This window comes from Triturus cristatus, chromosome 12 (assembly GCF_964204655.1).
Source record: "Triturus cristatus chromosome 12, aTriCri1.1, whole genome shotgun sequence".
Classification (NCBI taxonomy): Eukaryota; Metazoa; Chordata; class Amphibia; order Caudata; family Salamandridae; genus Triturus; species Triturus cristatus.
This window is the reverse complement of record NC_140595.1, coordinates 557,082,837-557,099,295: the sequence shown is the minus strand read 5'-3', so window position 1 is coordinate 557,099,295 and position 16,459 is coordinate 557,082,837.

Sequence of the window (16,459 nt, the reverse complement as noted above, 5' to 3'; positions counted from 1 at the left end):
ATGGCCAAAACGTGCTGCGCACAGCAAGGGTTGTCTGCAGTTCCTGGCCTGCTGCAACAAAATGCACTGAACAAAATACCACCAAACCTGGCATAAGACTTGTTTGTTTATATAACAAGTATGTTATCCTCCCACGATTCCTGTCAGCACTGGGAAACCCACTCTTGGTAGCCATGCACTCTACAAGAACTGGAAAATAAAATAAAATAAATACATCTAAAACTTTATTCAGAAGTGTGCATTTGCTTTGTGCTTGACTTGGTCTAACTCCATTCCATAGTTTCTGAGAAATTAGCTTTATAAAAATATATCAGATGGGTTTTAAAGGGTTAATTCTAGAAATATCTTGACCATTAATTTGCAGACCCTTAAGGATCTGGATCCTTGTCTCCTTCCCAAATGTATATGTGTATTCTTCAAGGGTAATAACTTTGAAAAATAAGCAAATCCCATTGGAAGGAGGAAATTTTTTTATGTGGGAATTGGAAAAATCTAATTGGCTGTCAGCAACTGACATTTTTTATTGAAGTGGCCATTAGAGGATGCTATTTTCCAAAAAATAGATAGGAAGTTTCTAAGGCCTCTTGGGGACAATCTCCTGTCCTCGGGGAGTTTGTGAGGAGTCCTACTTTGACAGATAGTACCCCATAAGTTAAAAAAGACATTTGTTTTTGTAGAAGAATTTGCATATCCAATTTTAGGTTTGTGAATTTGTGTGTATGAAAATCAGATACCCTTCCGACTCTAACGTTTGGCAATCCCCCCTGGCCTCAAGATAGTATGCTTTAATAGGGCTGGGGAGAAGCGAGGCGGCGGTGTGGCAAATATTTTTAAAGAGTCTTGGGACATTACTTTCTCCGAATTAAGTGGCTTTGGTCCCATTGAGGGCATGAATTTCTGCATTAAGCTCTCCCCTATTCTTTACCTTGCAGGTCTATTAATATATAGACTTTCTGAGTGTTCGAATCTTCATCTCTGGGATTTCAGCAATCTGATTGTGCAGAATTCTTTACAATACACCAACTTCTTGGCCCTTGGGGATTTCAACCTCCATGTGGATGACCCTTCTTGCCCCCTTGCCTCACAACTAGTGCAATCCCTTAAGGGAGCGGACCTCACGCAACACGTGTCGGCGCGCACGCACAGAGCTGGTCATAAGCTCGACCTTATTTTCTCTAATATTTACTCTATTAGAGTGGAGAACCCTCAACGAATGATGTGGTCAGACCACCATTCAGTCCTTTTTAGGTCTCGCCTGGCGAACACAGCGCGAGGCGCTGCTGTCCGCCAGCGAGATCTATTGTTGCTGACTTGCCTCGGAAGTGGGACAGGAGATGGGCACGCGCAGGCTCTCGGCAGATTGGAGCCTGTGTACGCGCACGTGAACACGCGCGATGTGCACATCTCCTGTCCCCTTCCATCCTCACCAGCCTCATGTAATCTTTTTTTTTTAAATGCGCACGCGCGCTCCAAGCGTGGAGCGCTGTAAATGTACAACATGCAATTTTTTTTTTTAAATGCACACGGGCGCTCCAAGCATGGCGCGCTTTAAATGTACAACATGCCCCACTTACCAGCTCTTATGGGGACTCCGGCTGGTCTCGCGGCTCACTGTAGCACCACGCGGGGCTCCGTCTTACTCACAGGAGCCCCGCCTGAAATCCTGTTTTGGCCACACCATGCGGCGTTCACTAAGGCGGGTGGGCTCCCGCCGGGCTTCTGCTTTTCTTTTTTTGCCTTGGCCGCTTCGGCGGCCCCCTCCCTGGGCCGCACGATGCAGCACTCATTAAAGTACGGCTGCTTTTGAAGTCCGCATGCGCCGCCGCCACTGGGCACGAGCCGCAGTCGCAGAACACGCGAAAGTTCCAGTTACAGTGCATGCGCGGGCAGCCCTCGCCCTCCCAGGTCTCCTCCCCGGCCCGGATGTGGAGCTGCTTTCTGGCGGAAGAAGCACATTTTCGTGAGCCTCGGCATCAAGGTTCAGCTGGGAATAAAAGCACAGCTGACTTCTCCCATCTCCAGAAATGCCACTACAGTTCGCTCGAAGATGTCAACATGTCTTAGGCGGCCAGGCTGCCTGGCAGCGCTTGACATCAGAGGTTACAGGCGCAGAAAACAAGTTTATGTTCCACTTGTGGGTTTTAGCGCATCCGGAGTCTTCCTCTTCCTGGCTGGATATGGCAGGCACATCCCTCCTCTCGAGCCTGTATGTACACTTCTATTCCACATAAAGCCATTTCCAGCTGACGAGTCAAGATAGCCTATCAGGAAAATTGTCTGTGATAGTTGTACAGCTGGGGGCAACGTGGGGTCAGAGCGTCACTCTTTGCAGAAGAGAGGCTGTAAAACATTGCTCTGTAAGCGCAGTTATCCTGATTTATGATCCTGCAAGATTGCTGAGTGAGCTTAACACTATCTACGGACAGCTGCTCTTTGGTCCAAAGGTCACCAGCCGAATCCTGGTAAGGCCAACTCATCCTTCCGAAGTCGGTAAACAGGGCGCCAGTAAAATTGATGTAAGTAACAGCGCTGTTTCCAATGGCGGATGTGCTATATGGAACACTTTATTGAAAAAAAATATATCTATATCTGTATACACCCACAAGAAAAATAAAATGATAAGAACAATAATGTTATCATTTTATTTTTCATTATTGGCTATGTAAAGCAGGTGCAGGCGGGGCTGCGCTTCCAGCAGAGCAGGGGGCGGAGTGGTGGCACCCTCCTAAGTGCACATGAGGATTTGGTCAGCCGTCTTAGATCGGCCAAACCCTCATGCGCACTTGTCATGTTCTCCACCGGGCTGTGTTGTACAGCCCGATGGAGAACATGCCCAGCCTCATATAGCCTCAAGTTTTAGGTCTCGCATTATTAAAGTTTGATCTATTGGTGTTGCATTATTTAGCAATGCCAATAGCTCGAACTTTAATAATGCGAGACCTATTGCATTGCAAATGCTTGTGTCACTCTGTATCCGCAAACTGCAGTGAGCGAGCAATAAACAATCAATGCTAGGGAGGAATTGGAAGAAAGTGAATACTGACAGTTGGGCCCATTGATTTTTCATAGGGACCAACCATGCTCGGGAATCCTAATGTGGATGCTGCGCTGTTTAATGATAGGTTCTTGGCCTCACTTGATGAGGTAGCACCACTAATAATACCCAAATCTCAAAGAGAATCCCCTTCAGCCCCCTGGTTCTCGGATGATCTCAGGAGGGGAAAAAATGGATGCAAGAGATTGGAAAGGTAATGGAGGAAAGATTACGACCCAGAAGCGAAGCAGAAGTATAAGGGAGCTTTAAAAAAACAACGTAAAATGATGGGAATGGGTAGGAAAGAACATTTTGTTTAACAGATTGAGGATGAAGAGCACTCGAGCAAATAAATCTTTAGAACTGTTAGATTCTTCACTAATCCTTTAGTAGCCGAAGGAAAAATCACGCCCTCTTTAGCTCTATGCTCCAACCTATCCAACTTCTTTGAGAAGAAGATTCAGATGGTATACTCTTCTTTTACATCTGTAGAGCCAATAGTGGCTCCTCAGGCTTCAATAACACGCAAGACGGAGGACACCTTTACAGAGTTTGCCCATATAACTTTGCAAGAATCTCTGGCTGAAATCTTGAGGTGAAAATCGGGCTCTCCCACTGACCCTTGTCCCCCTAAGATTTTCAGATCACTTGCTCACTGGATCAATCCAGTATTGAATTACATCTGAAATGTCTTTGGCGACAGGCATCTTTCCTGACATCTGGAAGCAGGCTCTCTTATTACCGCTCTGGAAAAAATCCAATGCTTACCAGCGCCAGCAAAAATGTTGGAAAAATTAGCACAACGCCAACTCTCCACGCATGTCAACCTTAATGACATCATGCACAATACTCAATCAGGCTTTCGAGCTGGATACAGCACTGAAACCGCCTTGGTGGAGGTGGCTGAATCCATAAGAATGTCAATGGACGTGGGAGCATTGACTATGCTGGTCCTGTTGGATTTATCCACGGCCTTCGACACGGTCACTCACCCCATACTACTAAACAGATGAACAGTTTGGTGTCCAGGGCACTGCCCTGGCGTGGATCCAGTCTTATCTTTACAACTGCACTAAAAAGTGTATTTCTCCCTCCACATCAATAATTATCTAAGCCTTTGAGTTGTGGGGTTCTGTGCTCTTTAACATCTACCTGGTATCACTCTTCAGTCTCATTGACACCTGGGAGTTAAAGGCCGTGTCATATGTTGATGACACACAGCTGATATTCTCCTTTAAGGATCAGTCAAAGGACCCATTTGTCAGATTAAAGAGCTGCCTGAAAGACATCACTAGCTGGATGGACAATAACAAATTGAAATTGAATGCGGACAAGACAGAGATCATGTTCTTTGGCCAGTCCTCCCCTCCATCCGCAGGACTCTGGTGGCCTGCTGAGATGGGCACTCCGCCAGGTACGGTAAAGTCAGCTAAAAATCTTGGCGTTAAGTGGGACTCAGATCTGTCCTTCGAAACCCACATATGTCATATATCATCAACTTGCTTTGGCAAATTAAAAACGTAAAACAAATTCCTGCATAGCAGGAGGACGGTGGTTCACGCGGTGGTAACATCCCATCTGGACTATGCTAATGGCTTATTCCTAGGACTTCTCAGTTATATGATTCACAGACATCAGATGATACAGAATGCGGCTGTGAGACTTATTCACAGAGTGCTTTTCCGCCAGCATATCTCCCCTCACATCAGGCGCCTCAATTGGCTCCCGGTTGCAAAATGCATTGAAATTAAGGCCTTGACTATAGCTTTTTGGTCAATCCACAATATAGGACCGATTTACCTAAGAAAGAGACTGCTCCCATACCAATCAACTCGCACTCTGATATCTAACTCTAAGCTCCTGTTGTGTGTTTCCCGGTTTGTCAAGGCCAGATAGGGAGGCAGGTCTTTTTCGGTAAAGACAGCTATGTTATGGAATGCTTTGCCTCTGCATCTCCGCATGCTGGGTACTGAAGTTGAGTTCCGAAAGCAGCTGAAGATGTGGCTCTTTGGCTAGATCAGATAATGCCCTTGTCTGTTCCTGACTGCCGCTAGGCGCCGGGACGCCTCTGTTTGAGGTAGCTGTTTGCTCTATACCAAGTAACGTTATTATTATTATTATTATTATTATTATTATTATTAGATATCGTTTTTTGGCAAATCCCGAAAAAGTAAAAAAAGAAAACAAAAAATAATTTACATTTCAAATATGTATGCAAAACTAAGAGTGCACAGTAGACTCCTGGGGAAATCTGGGGCCTGGCTATTTGCTGGGTTGGCTGCCTGCAGATGTTTGGGCACGGAGCCATGCTTCAACCCTCGTAGGGCATGCTGAAAGGCAGTGGCGGCACCTCCGCAATGGCTGAGGAGTGTGGCCCCACTGCCTGGCTCAGAGCCAGCAAATGTTAATTAAAAGGATGCTCTTGCATCATTTTATTTTACATTTGCTGGCTCTTAGCCAGTGGTGTTGGGAGGGGCGGGGCCTAGGCATGGGAGGGGGAAGGAGGAGTGCTACCTGCACTCCACTCCCTAAGTGGACATATGTGTTTTGGCCAGCCATCAAATTGTATTCCCCCTTCCACGTCATCCCACCCGCCCCACTGCCCTTTTGTTTATGACGGCCGCCGCTGCTGAAAGGCCTACAGTAAAGGGGTTTGCCCATCTCAGGAGTGTTGTGTGCAGGGCTTGGAAAAATGCTAGTCCCTTTGGACATCTATTGTTGTAAATGGCAATAGTAATTGCTCTGTGGGGGGTTGGCCACTGGTAGAAGATTGGTTGAAATCCTACTCTCAGATGAGGCTCGCACCCACCACTGATGTACACGACAGAAGGCTAGGCATAAATGGCGTCACCCGTAGAGCGATGGTAGATGGTCCTGGCTAAAGGTCAACTCTTTCAGCCAACCCCGCTGCTCATGGGTGATCTGGCCAATATTAACCAGGCCTTGTGCCGAATGCTTTGCAGAGAGCCAATTCTCACTGTGCACGCCCTGATGCTGCTTGTAGAGTTAGATGATTTAGAGTGCAACAGAGAATTACATTGTCTGATTTCTTATGTGCAAGGGGTGTGTCACAACATATGAATGATCATCTGTACCTATCTGTGACATGTTTGCACTGGTTGCAGGGTTGCCTGGCAGAAGCAAGTGTTGGCTATGAAAGGCCAGGTCCTTCAGTCAACCCCCTCTGCACATGGCCAATCTAGACAGTTTCAGACAGGCCATGCACCCAACCCTGGGCAGACTCCATCCCTGCTTTGCAAGACCTGAAGCAAGTGTATAGAAATATATGATATAGTGAGTTTAACAGGGTATGATATGGTCTGCTTTTTGTGTGCCATACCAAAGGCAAGCTCACCTGCATATATCAGTGCAGTGTTTGCACTGTTAGCAGAACTAGCTGCCAGGATGTGTCAAAAGTGTTGGGGTGAAGATTCATTACCAGGCTCTCTTTTACAGCTGGGAGCAACCTCTACAATTAGATTCTAGTATAAGCATGTGCACCATATTTTGACAGCTTCACAGAATAACTTCTGAGACTCTATATGACGCTTATGTAAGTTCTCCCTATGTTATTTTTTGTTTCTATTGCTAACCCGAGTACATTCATAGATTGTGTTAAGGAGGCCAGTGACCATCTGGTAACAGAAGAGAAAATTCGACCACACTGCACAAGACTAGTATCCTCATGATATACTCAATTAAACTTGGAGGAAGTTAGATGAAGGGTATGTGGTAACACAATCTTCCTCGCTAATATGCTAACATACTAAAAAGTAGTACCATGTCAGTGCTTAACAGCAGCTTTGGTCTGACAGTGTGTTATATTTAGTATGCAATCAAATATGATGTAAAGTTTGGAGGTAAAATTAAAAGGATATCACACCATCACACACAGCATATGGCATGCTTTATCATGGAGTCTACTCTTGTGTGAGTAGAGCAAAACCTACAGAAAGAGTAATATGCTTTGGGATGTGTTGTATCTCATGCTTTCATGCCCTGGGGGTCCAGTTAGAAACCTTTTTTCTTTACAGACATTTCCACCTGTGCTGCCTGCAACACCCCTCCCATCAGCCCTTTACGATTGAAGATGATTATCCTATTATTGCAAATTGGACCTTACAGTTGAAGTATATTATGGTACAGTATATGAACTTTAATAAGTTCCCACCATTAAAAAAAACAACCATTGGCAAAACCAACAGCGCACCTGTGAAACCTATTGGCTTTACCAAAGTTTTCTGACAATGTGAGCTCATCTGTGGTAGCCATCTTGGAACCACAGTTTGTAAAATATTACAAAATACTTGAAATTATAGGTGATGAAGATGTGCGCATCAGGAGTGACCCGGCGCACATCAAGACAACTGCCAGTGCTCAAGGTCGATGGGACTGCCAGCAGCAGTCAACCACACCCACAGGGAAGAGCTGGTGAAGGGCTCATGCATAGATAAGTTAAAAACTACTGTAGCAGAAAATGCTCTAAATCCGAAAATATAGTTATATGGGGAAATTGAATGAACGGCAAAGGCCAACCTAGTCTCAAACTCTCTCTTAACAATTATGGCATGATCCCTCTCCCTTGCCTGGCTTTTTTTCAATAGTCATTGCACTTTGTTTTATTAGGAGGCAGGTTCCTGCTCATAAAACAAGCTGCACTGACTTTATTGAAAAAACGTCCATCTCTGGAATAAAAACAAAATTATGTGGTCTGAAAAAAAAAAGCAAGTGAGAGATGTGATGATGATCTGTAATGTGAGGAACCATGTAGTGGGAGTATATATAGAGTAGGGAGTTGGTCATAGGGACACATTGCGTGAGAAGGTGCTGCTAGAGCAAGCCTATGGCTGGGAAAGAGACACAGTGGTGGAAAAAGCAGCGAGGCAGACTTCAGTAAGAGACATTGTCAGTGGGAGATCCTGAGTTGAAACACAATGAGAAGAGGTGGCAGGGGCAGGTAGAAGTGGGAGGGAGCAACACTTGTACTCCCATCCAGTGATAAAAACATAAGACCCTGGACTTGCTGCTTGGGAGAGGGAGACACCCTCTCACACATTGCTCTCATGGGGAAGGTGAAGGAGGAACCTCTTATTTTGATTTCCACTGTAAAGCACGCTTACCTGTCCTTTTGCGTGGGAAGCATAAGGGCCATGCATATGCAAACGGAGGGACCATCTGTCAGAGGCTGGTGTTGCTGGGTCGTGCCCAACGTTTCGGATTTTAATTATTAGCTTTTTTCTTGTGCTCAATAGGGAAAAGGAAAACTCTTCATCATCGTGGAATGGGTAAAAGTTGTTCTTTGACAATGACAATTTGTTAGAGTGAGCTGTGAGGGAAATTGATAAGGAAATTTAGCAAGCTGAGAAATGCTTGCCTATGGGAAGACTTCTTGTTTGTTGACTTCTTCGTTAATAACCAAAAGCAGGGTGGAGAGTGCTGTGTCAGCAATGGAACTGTGACAATCATAGCTGACATTTCTGATACCAGATGTGACTCACCTGAACTCCCAGTGCCTGTTCCCCCCAAAAACAAGATGAAAAAGGTTTTAACATCACAAGTTCAAGCCCGGCAGGTCTGATGTTCTATCACGGCTCTTCTATTAGAATCCCTTTTGAACCAATTATTCGCTAAAACCAAATCCTTTGTCGTGGCAAGTCTCATTGATCTATCAGAAATACTATCTGTTCTTGAAAAATCTATTTCAGCACTTCTTAATGTCCTCACATGTACCAAGGCATTTAGAGGCACATCTTTATTGGTGCCTGTCAAAGTGCAAACTACAGTTCATCGTGATCTCTTGTTCCATGTTTTTCCATTACAGGCTATTGCTTTCCAGATTACCCCTACAACATCGAGTGCGTATCCCTCTAATCTTGCGCCATTTGTGTGCCCTTTCTTCCCTTGTGCAACCTTTGCCACCTTTCTTAAAAGTGGTCTACCCATTCTTTTTCTCCTCCAAGACATATGTCGTTGTTTTAGAAAATGCACAGATGTTATCGCAAGACAATAAAGAGTCATGGACCCAACGTAAAACAATATTGTTCATTGATTACATAAACTGGTTAACAGTGAACTGTCATTACATGGTCAGATTTTATTTGATTGAAAACCCTTTTGGATTGGTTTTAGTCACAAGCATTATGAGGGGAATATGTTGTGATCAACTTTAGAAATCTGGCTATTGTGTGTGATTTATTTTTTAAGCTCTTCAATTATGACCCTTCCATTAGGGTGGTGTGTATAAACCACCTTATGCCAGCTCACAACCATCAGTTTCTTCCCCGTTTAGATACATCTATGCACCTGCACCCACCATAGATCAGTCCGTTTCATTACAGTATCGATTGTCAGCGATGGGACATTTGGATGGTGATGCCTGACTCATCTGCACACCTCGGTGTTCTAATTTAGACATTGATCTAATGTTTTCTTCTTCTGTTCGAGGTCCTACTAATGAACTCTATAGTACCCTCAAAATTAAACATCTAGGTGACAGTAAAGTAAAATTATTTTTTGGGAATATTTCTGGAATACTTTCCAAATTATCTAATAAGTGGTGGGTTGCATTGATTAACCACTACAACATTTTATATGAAAAATCCTGGGCCACTTATGAAATGTTTTGTAATTGGTTTTCCCCTTATGTTGCTCCTGCCATTGCATCAACCTCTGAAAGAGCTTAGAGAAGAGTAATGACTTGGGTTAGGGTTCCTTTAGATTGTGGAGAGTTGCTCTTCCCCTCAGATAGTACAAATGCCCAACTGTTAAAAATCACATGGAATGCAGGTCCTTATTTGCAGTTGGTTCATTTTTCTGCCAGTGATCTTAATAGTATCAATTTCTTATTCTGAATGATTAATAATATTCTAAGATCAAATACGTTTGGTATATCTGCCCATTTTCATTATTATTAGCAGATGATTTTAATGTGAAAATGGATTCTAATTTAATCCAGCAAAACCACTTTTCTTTGGGCGATAACAGCCACATCGCCCATTTAAAATCTGTATCTCGATATAAGGTCATTTTAAAACTTTTTGCTTGTGAGAAATCTTATTAACGTCCATGAGTCGCCGTACTTAAGCCACAAAATAATTCCTACATTTACAAGCTGGGGCTTATCATCTGTAAATGTCGCTAAGGCATGCCATTGTAATGATGAGCGTGGTAAAGGAATGCGTTTTAAAGATGCACTCATTGTAACATCTGCGTTGTAACGGCAGCAGGTGGTTCACAGCGCGTTGTAAATGCTGTTTCCTACCTTTTAGTGTTAGTACCCTGTATTCTTTATTAGATGTGCACGTTTTACTTAATCAGCCAAAACCTGCAGTGCCATTACAATGTGGGCACTACAACGAATGTGTCGTTACCACGCATTCCCTTAGCACGCAAGTCATTACAACAACTTGCTTTAGGGAATGCATTGTTGGACTGGTGTTGGATTTTAAGTCCAACACCTTCCCTACTGTTACACAGGCTGGAATTGGAATAGTAAATTATACTCTTCCAAAGTCCTGTGCTTCCCTAGAGCAAGTCGTTGTAACAACGTGCGTGGTATTGCCCGCGTTGTAAAGGCATGCGTGGTTCTGTCTTACAACCATATTGATTCTAGAATTAAAATAATCACTATCACTCCTTGAACAATTTCTGACTTGGACCTCATAAAATAATAGCTTTGATGATTTGCAGTATGGCTTAACAACAGTTTTAGGGACAATCAAACAATGTTTATTTAACATCTGATTATTGGTAAATTGTTAGAAATTGGATTTTTGGTCGGCTAGGGCATGTGCCAAAGTCGGGCAGAAACCACCACTCTAGTCAGGATAAGGGAGTTACATTCCTAAAATAACCCCTGCTCATCCCCTTGGTAGCTTGGCACGAGCAGTCAGGCTTATCTTAAAGTTAGTGTGTAAAGCATTTGCACATAACCAACAGTAATACAGTGTAAGCACTACAAAAGGACACCACACGAATTTATAAAAATATCCAATATTTTTATATATTTAAGACAAGACCAAACACAATAAAAATCCACAATACAGTACTTACAAATCTTCAATTATCAAACTATGCTTGAAAAATAGTTCCTTGATGTCGATAGCTCCGTCCGGGGCTACCACGTTGTTGTAAGCAAACAAATCCAAACAGGTCTGGCTGACCGCTGTGTCGCAGGCCAGCTACGGTGTCGGGAAGACCCGCAAACAGTACCTTTTAGAAATGCAGGGCATCGGCGACCTCTCGTTGAACTTCCAAAAGCACGGCATCCGCAGGCATCTGTTGCGGAGGTCGGTGCAGGAGTCGTCGGGGCCCTTGAATAAGTCACACATGTTGCAGGTTGAACTCCCCTCTGTTGAAGTCAGGAGCGCTGGCACGTGTTGCGTGCTGCGGTGCAGAGTGCAGCGGTGCGGTGTCCTCAGGATGTGGTACAAGCAGCGGCTCGGTGGCAGCATCAAATGGCGTCGTCGGTGAGACCACGTGGTGCCAGGTGAAGGCGGAGCTCGTCGCGGTGCTGGCAGGTCACGGTGCAAGCAGTGGCGTCGTCGTGGCTGAAGCGCTGTCATCGGCTGACGAACTGGAGTCGATGGTGCCGGCGTCTGTAGGCTAAGGCTGCAGTGCGGGATGAGGGCAGTGCGTCGTGTAACTTTAATGGCGGTGCCCTCGAACCACGGTGCAAACAGCGGCATAGATTTCGGCATGGAGCGGCGTCATCGGGGATAGCAAGGCGTCGTCATGAAGAGAGGTGGTGCGGAGTGCGGAGCCCACAGGTCGCGGTGTGAGCAGCGGCTCGGTGGCGGCATCAGCAGGCATCGTCAGTGAGACCAGGGTCGCGGAGCGGCGTTGCCCTCTGCGGTGCCTTCAGGACACTGAGTCAGCAGCGGCGTCGTAGAAGGGGTCGGTTGATCTTTTCCTCTGTTGCAGCACAAAACACACAGTCCCCACTGCTGAGGGCAGAAGAGCTTGAAGTCTTTGCTGTTCCTGAGACTTCTTGAACAGGGGGCAAGCTCTACCTCACGCCTTTGGAGAAACTCACAAAAGTAGATTGCAGAAAGTTCAGTCCAGTCCTTTCACTGCCCAAGACAGAAGCAGCCACTGCAGGCCAACACAGCAATGTGGTAGTCCCTCCTCACAGCTCCTCCAGCTATTCTTCTTGGCAGTCTTCTTGGTCCAAAAGAGTTCTAAAATTCAGGGGTCTGGGCCCCAATATTTATTTCCCGAAATCCTTTGATCTCTTAGGCAGAGAGTGTCTGTGCCCAGCCAGAGCCAGTTCTGCCTTCTCAGGTGTGACTTCCTGGCAGGAGGTGGAGGCGGCATGGTTAGAGGCAGACCAGGCCCTTTGAGGTGCAAGGAAATCTCCCCCCCCCTTCCCCAATTGCAGCCCAGGTCTACTCAGCCCTTTCCTGACCCACCTAGACTATCTGGAGCCACTCCTGCTCCCCAGCCTTCTGTCATCCAAAACCCAGACAGGCAATCCACATTCCAGCAGAGGCACACAGGATGACTGAGGAAGAAAATACCTACTTTCTAAAAGTGGTATTTTCAAACACAGAATTCAACTTTAGATTCTGAGTTCAGGCATACTAAACTTTATTTTCCTACTTAATTCTCTGGGCCAGTTATGTTTATAAGATTTTATAAACAAACTCCCCATCCTGTCCTTTGGAGAACAGATAGCCTTGCAATAGCGAAAAACGAAATTGGACGTAGTTTACTATCAGGACATGCCATACACACCAGGGTATGTCCTACCTTTCACATACACTACACCTGGCCCACAGGGGTACCTTGGGCCTATCTTAGGGGTGGCTAGCATGTAAGAAAAGGGAAGGTGAGGGACTGGTAAGTGTGTGCACTGGCCAAGTCGACATGGCAGTTACAAACTGCACGCAGACTATGCAATGGCGGGTCTGAGTTACCTTTTTACGGGCCGTTCGTGTGGGTGGCACAATCCCGTGCTGCAGCCCACCAACGGCATTTGATTCACAGGCCCTGGCACACACAGTGCACTATACCAGGGACTGACACATAAATCAAACAGGCCAATCGTGGAAACACCAATCAATAACACATTTTTCCACAGCAGCACTTGCACTTTACCACTGATTAGAGGGGAGAAAAGTGCACAGAAACACTACACCAGCACAAACAGAGTCAGAACCGGGAGGTCAGAAAGCAAAAAACTCAGGGGAAACACGCCAAAAGATGCCAAGTCTAACACAAATACATGAACGACATTCAGGGTTCCCTCTTGCTGGCTTTTGAGGATCTCAGCAGTGATTTTGACCATGTTAACAGGTCTCGGTTATGATCTATTTTTACTAACAATAGGTGTAGGTATTGCCTTAGTTAATTTTCTGCAGTATTTGCATTTTGATCTTGTTGTCAAAATTAGGTATGGGAACAAGAATGGGTACACTGATTACTTTAAATGTGATAGAGCAGTGCGGCAAGGATGTTTCCTTGCTTCGATTTCATTGTGTATATCAACAATTTGAATGCCAACCTAATTTCAAATAGCCCAGGTACACCTAAGATTGAACATACACCCATTCTTGCACTGCTTTATGCGGATGACACTGTTTTGTTATCACACACTGCAAACAGGCTGAAAAAAAATTTAGATGCATTTGTCTCATTTATAGAAGACACAAACTACTCTAAAACCTATGTGATGATTTGTGGCCCATATTCTACAAAGTCCGGAATAATAACCAGCAAGGATAAACTGAATGAAAACACCCACAGTTTTTCTATTGTTGTGTTTTTTTGGATTGCTTCGGCACATAGTTTTCTTTGCTTTTTAAGAGGAGGCAATCATTTTTACAATCTCTGGGTGCTCTTAGTTTTGCTTACAAATTAGGCAATGCGTTATTAGAACATTGACATCTCTAAGTAGAAATCCTTACCCATTGTTTGTTATTCTTCAGGTATCTGGGGGTGTATTATTATTGATAATTGACATCTTGAGGAAAATCCTTTTTGTCGCCATCTTTTAGGACCCGAGATGTACCCACTTTTCATTCCATGAGCAACTGCCACTGGATTATTTGGGAGATTCTAAAATAGCCCTTATGCAGTTATGACTGTTTATCTGGTCTAATCCTGCAATTTAGCTTAACAGAGCATTACTTAATGGCAGTCTTAAAGTGGATGGTTTCTTGGAGAATCCTTGGCTGAACTGTATTTAAAATGTATTCTCTGAGCTGGGCAGGCCCAAATTATTTACCAACCACAGTAGTATCCTAAATAAGAGACAGACATGTGGATAAGAAAGGATTTTTTAGAGCAGACATATGCAAAGGGAAACTGTTAAACTTCACATGCCTACTGTTAGGTACCATGCTATGTTGAGAAATGATTTTGCTTTGGAAACTTATGTGCCATTCATCACTAACACATGGGAGATACATTTGTTTTGTCGTTTTAGAATGGGAATTATTCAACATCAACTTTCCATCCCTAAAGTTTGGATGTGTTCTGATTTAGTTCAGTGTTGTTGAGTATTCTTCACAATCAATAATGCATTTTATCTTTTTTGAAAAGTTTATAAACTATAAACCACCGTTTTATTGTACCCTTGCTTAAAAATGGTGGGTTTATTAGATGTAAGCCAGTACAACTGTTCCTACAAATGCTTTTGAATTCTCTTATCTGCACTACTGTTGGTTGTTTCTTAGAGTTGGCTGCCAAATTCAATTATTCTATGTTGTTTTAACTATTGATGGAATTGTCATTTTTATTATATGTATTTTATATTTGTATGTGTTTTTTCTTTTAATCTGAATAAAGAAAGGATATATTGATTAATTGACAAGATCAGGTGTCAGATCACAATGCGGCCGATTCACAGAACTAATCTGAGATAAAATCTTAAACTTACTACTTTTGGTACTCACAGAAGGCATTTAGTAGTAGTAAAGTTAGGACTCTCAACTTTACTACTACTAAACTGAGACAAAATCCTAACTTTACGATTTTCGGTATTCACAAAAGGAATTTAGTATTAGTAAAGTTAGGAGTCTTAACTTTACTACTACTAAATGCCTTCTGTGAATACCAAAAGTAGCAAGTTTAGGATTTTATCTCAGATTAGTTCTGTGAATTGGCCCCTGTGAGACCTAAATGCTCCTCGGTAGGACAAACACAAGAATAGGGAGGAAAGCCTTCAAATTAGGTGTGGGCGTAATTCTCATTGTTCCGTGTAGCGTAATCACACAGAATTAGCTAAAAAAATGGTGAAATTATGTAGAATGATGCAAAAAGAGTAATTCTGCATTTAGTGCTATTTTCTTAGCACAAAAATGCCCCTTCATTACCAAACTGGATGCAAGGCTGCTTTTGTGAAAAGAAATAGTGCTAAGTGCAACAGAACATGAATAGCGAGCAGTTGCTCATGCTCGTTAGATGTGCACTTAGGGTAGGATTTTTCCCCAACTTACTCCCAGAATTTAGTGCTAGTTTCGTAGCACGAAATGCACCCTCACACCCAAAATGCATGCGAGGATACAATTTGCACTACGGAAATAACACTAAATGCAACAGAACATAAGAAGCAGTCTTTCTAAATATACTCTTGCGGTAGGATTCCCCCCGCCCCCCCAATCACTCTTAATCAAGCGAGCGGGCATAATCGCATTATAATTGGTAATTCTCCATTAAAGAATAACATGGAATTACATAAATTACTCTGATTACCCCAGCAGAATTGAAATTCCACTCAGGCCTACTTCAAATCTAGAGCAGACACCTGAAATAGACACAAAAACACTTTGAATCAGAAGAAAGGTGCTGACCCAGAAGTCCATTCCAAATGTATGATATGTATTGGAAACAATAGGTCTTCCTACAGACAACCAATGCTTTCTGTAGCTGCGATCTAAAAATGGGGTACATATAACACCTCATACCATTACTACAGCAACATGTTTCAGTTCCCAGTGAAGTGACTATCGGCAAGGAAATTCATTGGGAATTGTTTGTTTTGGTGAACTAAAGAATCATCTATCTAGACAGGGTAAATGTTGAAAAATGTGATTTTGTGTTGTTATTGTCACTTTATATAGGATGTTAGTGTACCGGGGAGGTCCCTCATCCATCATGTAGGCAACAGGTGCATCATTTTTTCTGGTAACTGGTATACTACCCAGCCAGATACATTATCTGAATGACTTATATTGTTTTTAAACATAGATCAGACACCCACACATGCTTCACAGAAGGTATGAGCCTCAAAATGTCTCAGAATAGGCAGTGACCTTAGTTGTTGAAGAAAGAGCTCATTTGGAAAAATAACTACTGTTTTATATGGTGCCACTATTAATCCACCATATTGAGTCTAAATAATGTAAATGGGCTAAAGAGCTAGAGTCTTTCTTTTGTGGCCGTTGCAACCACTGATGTCAGAATGTTTGTCAAATTCAGATT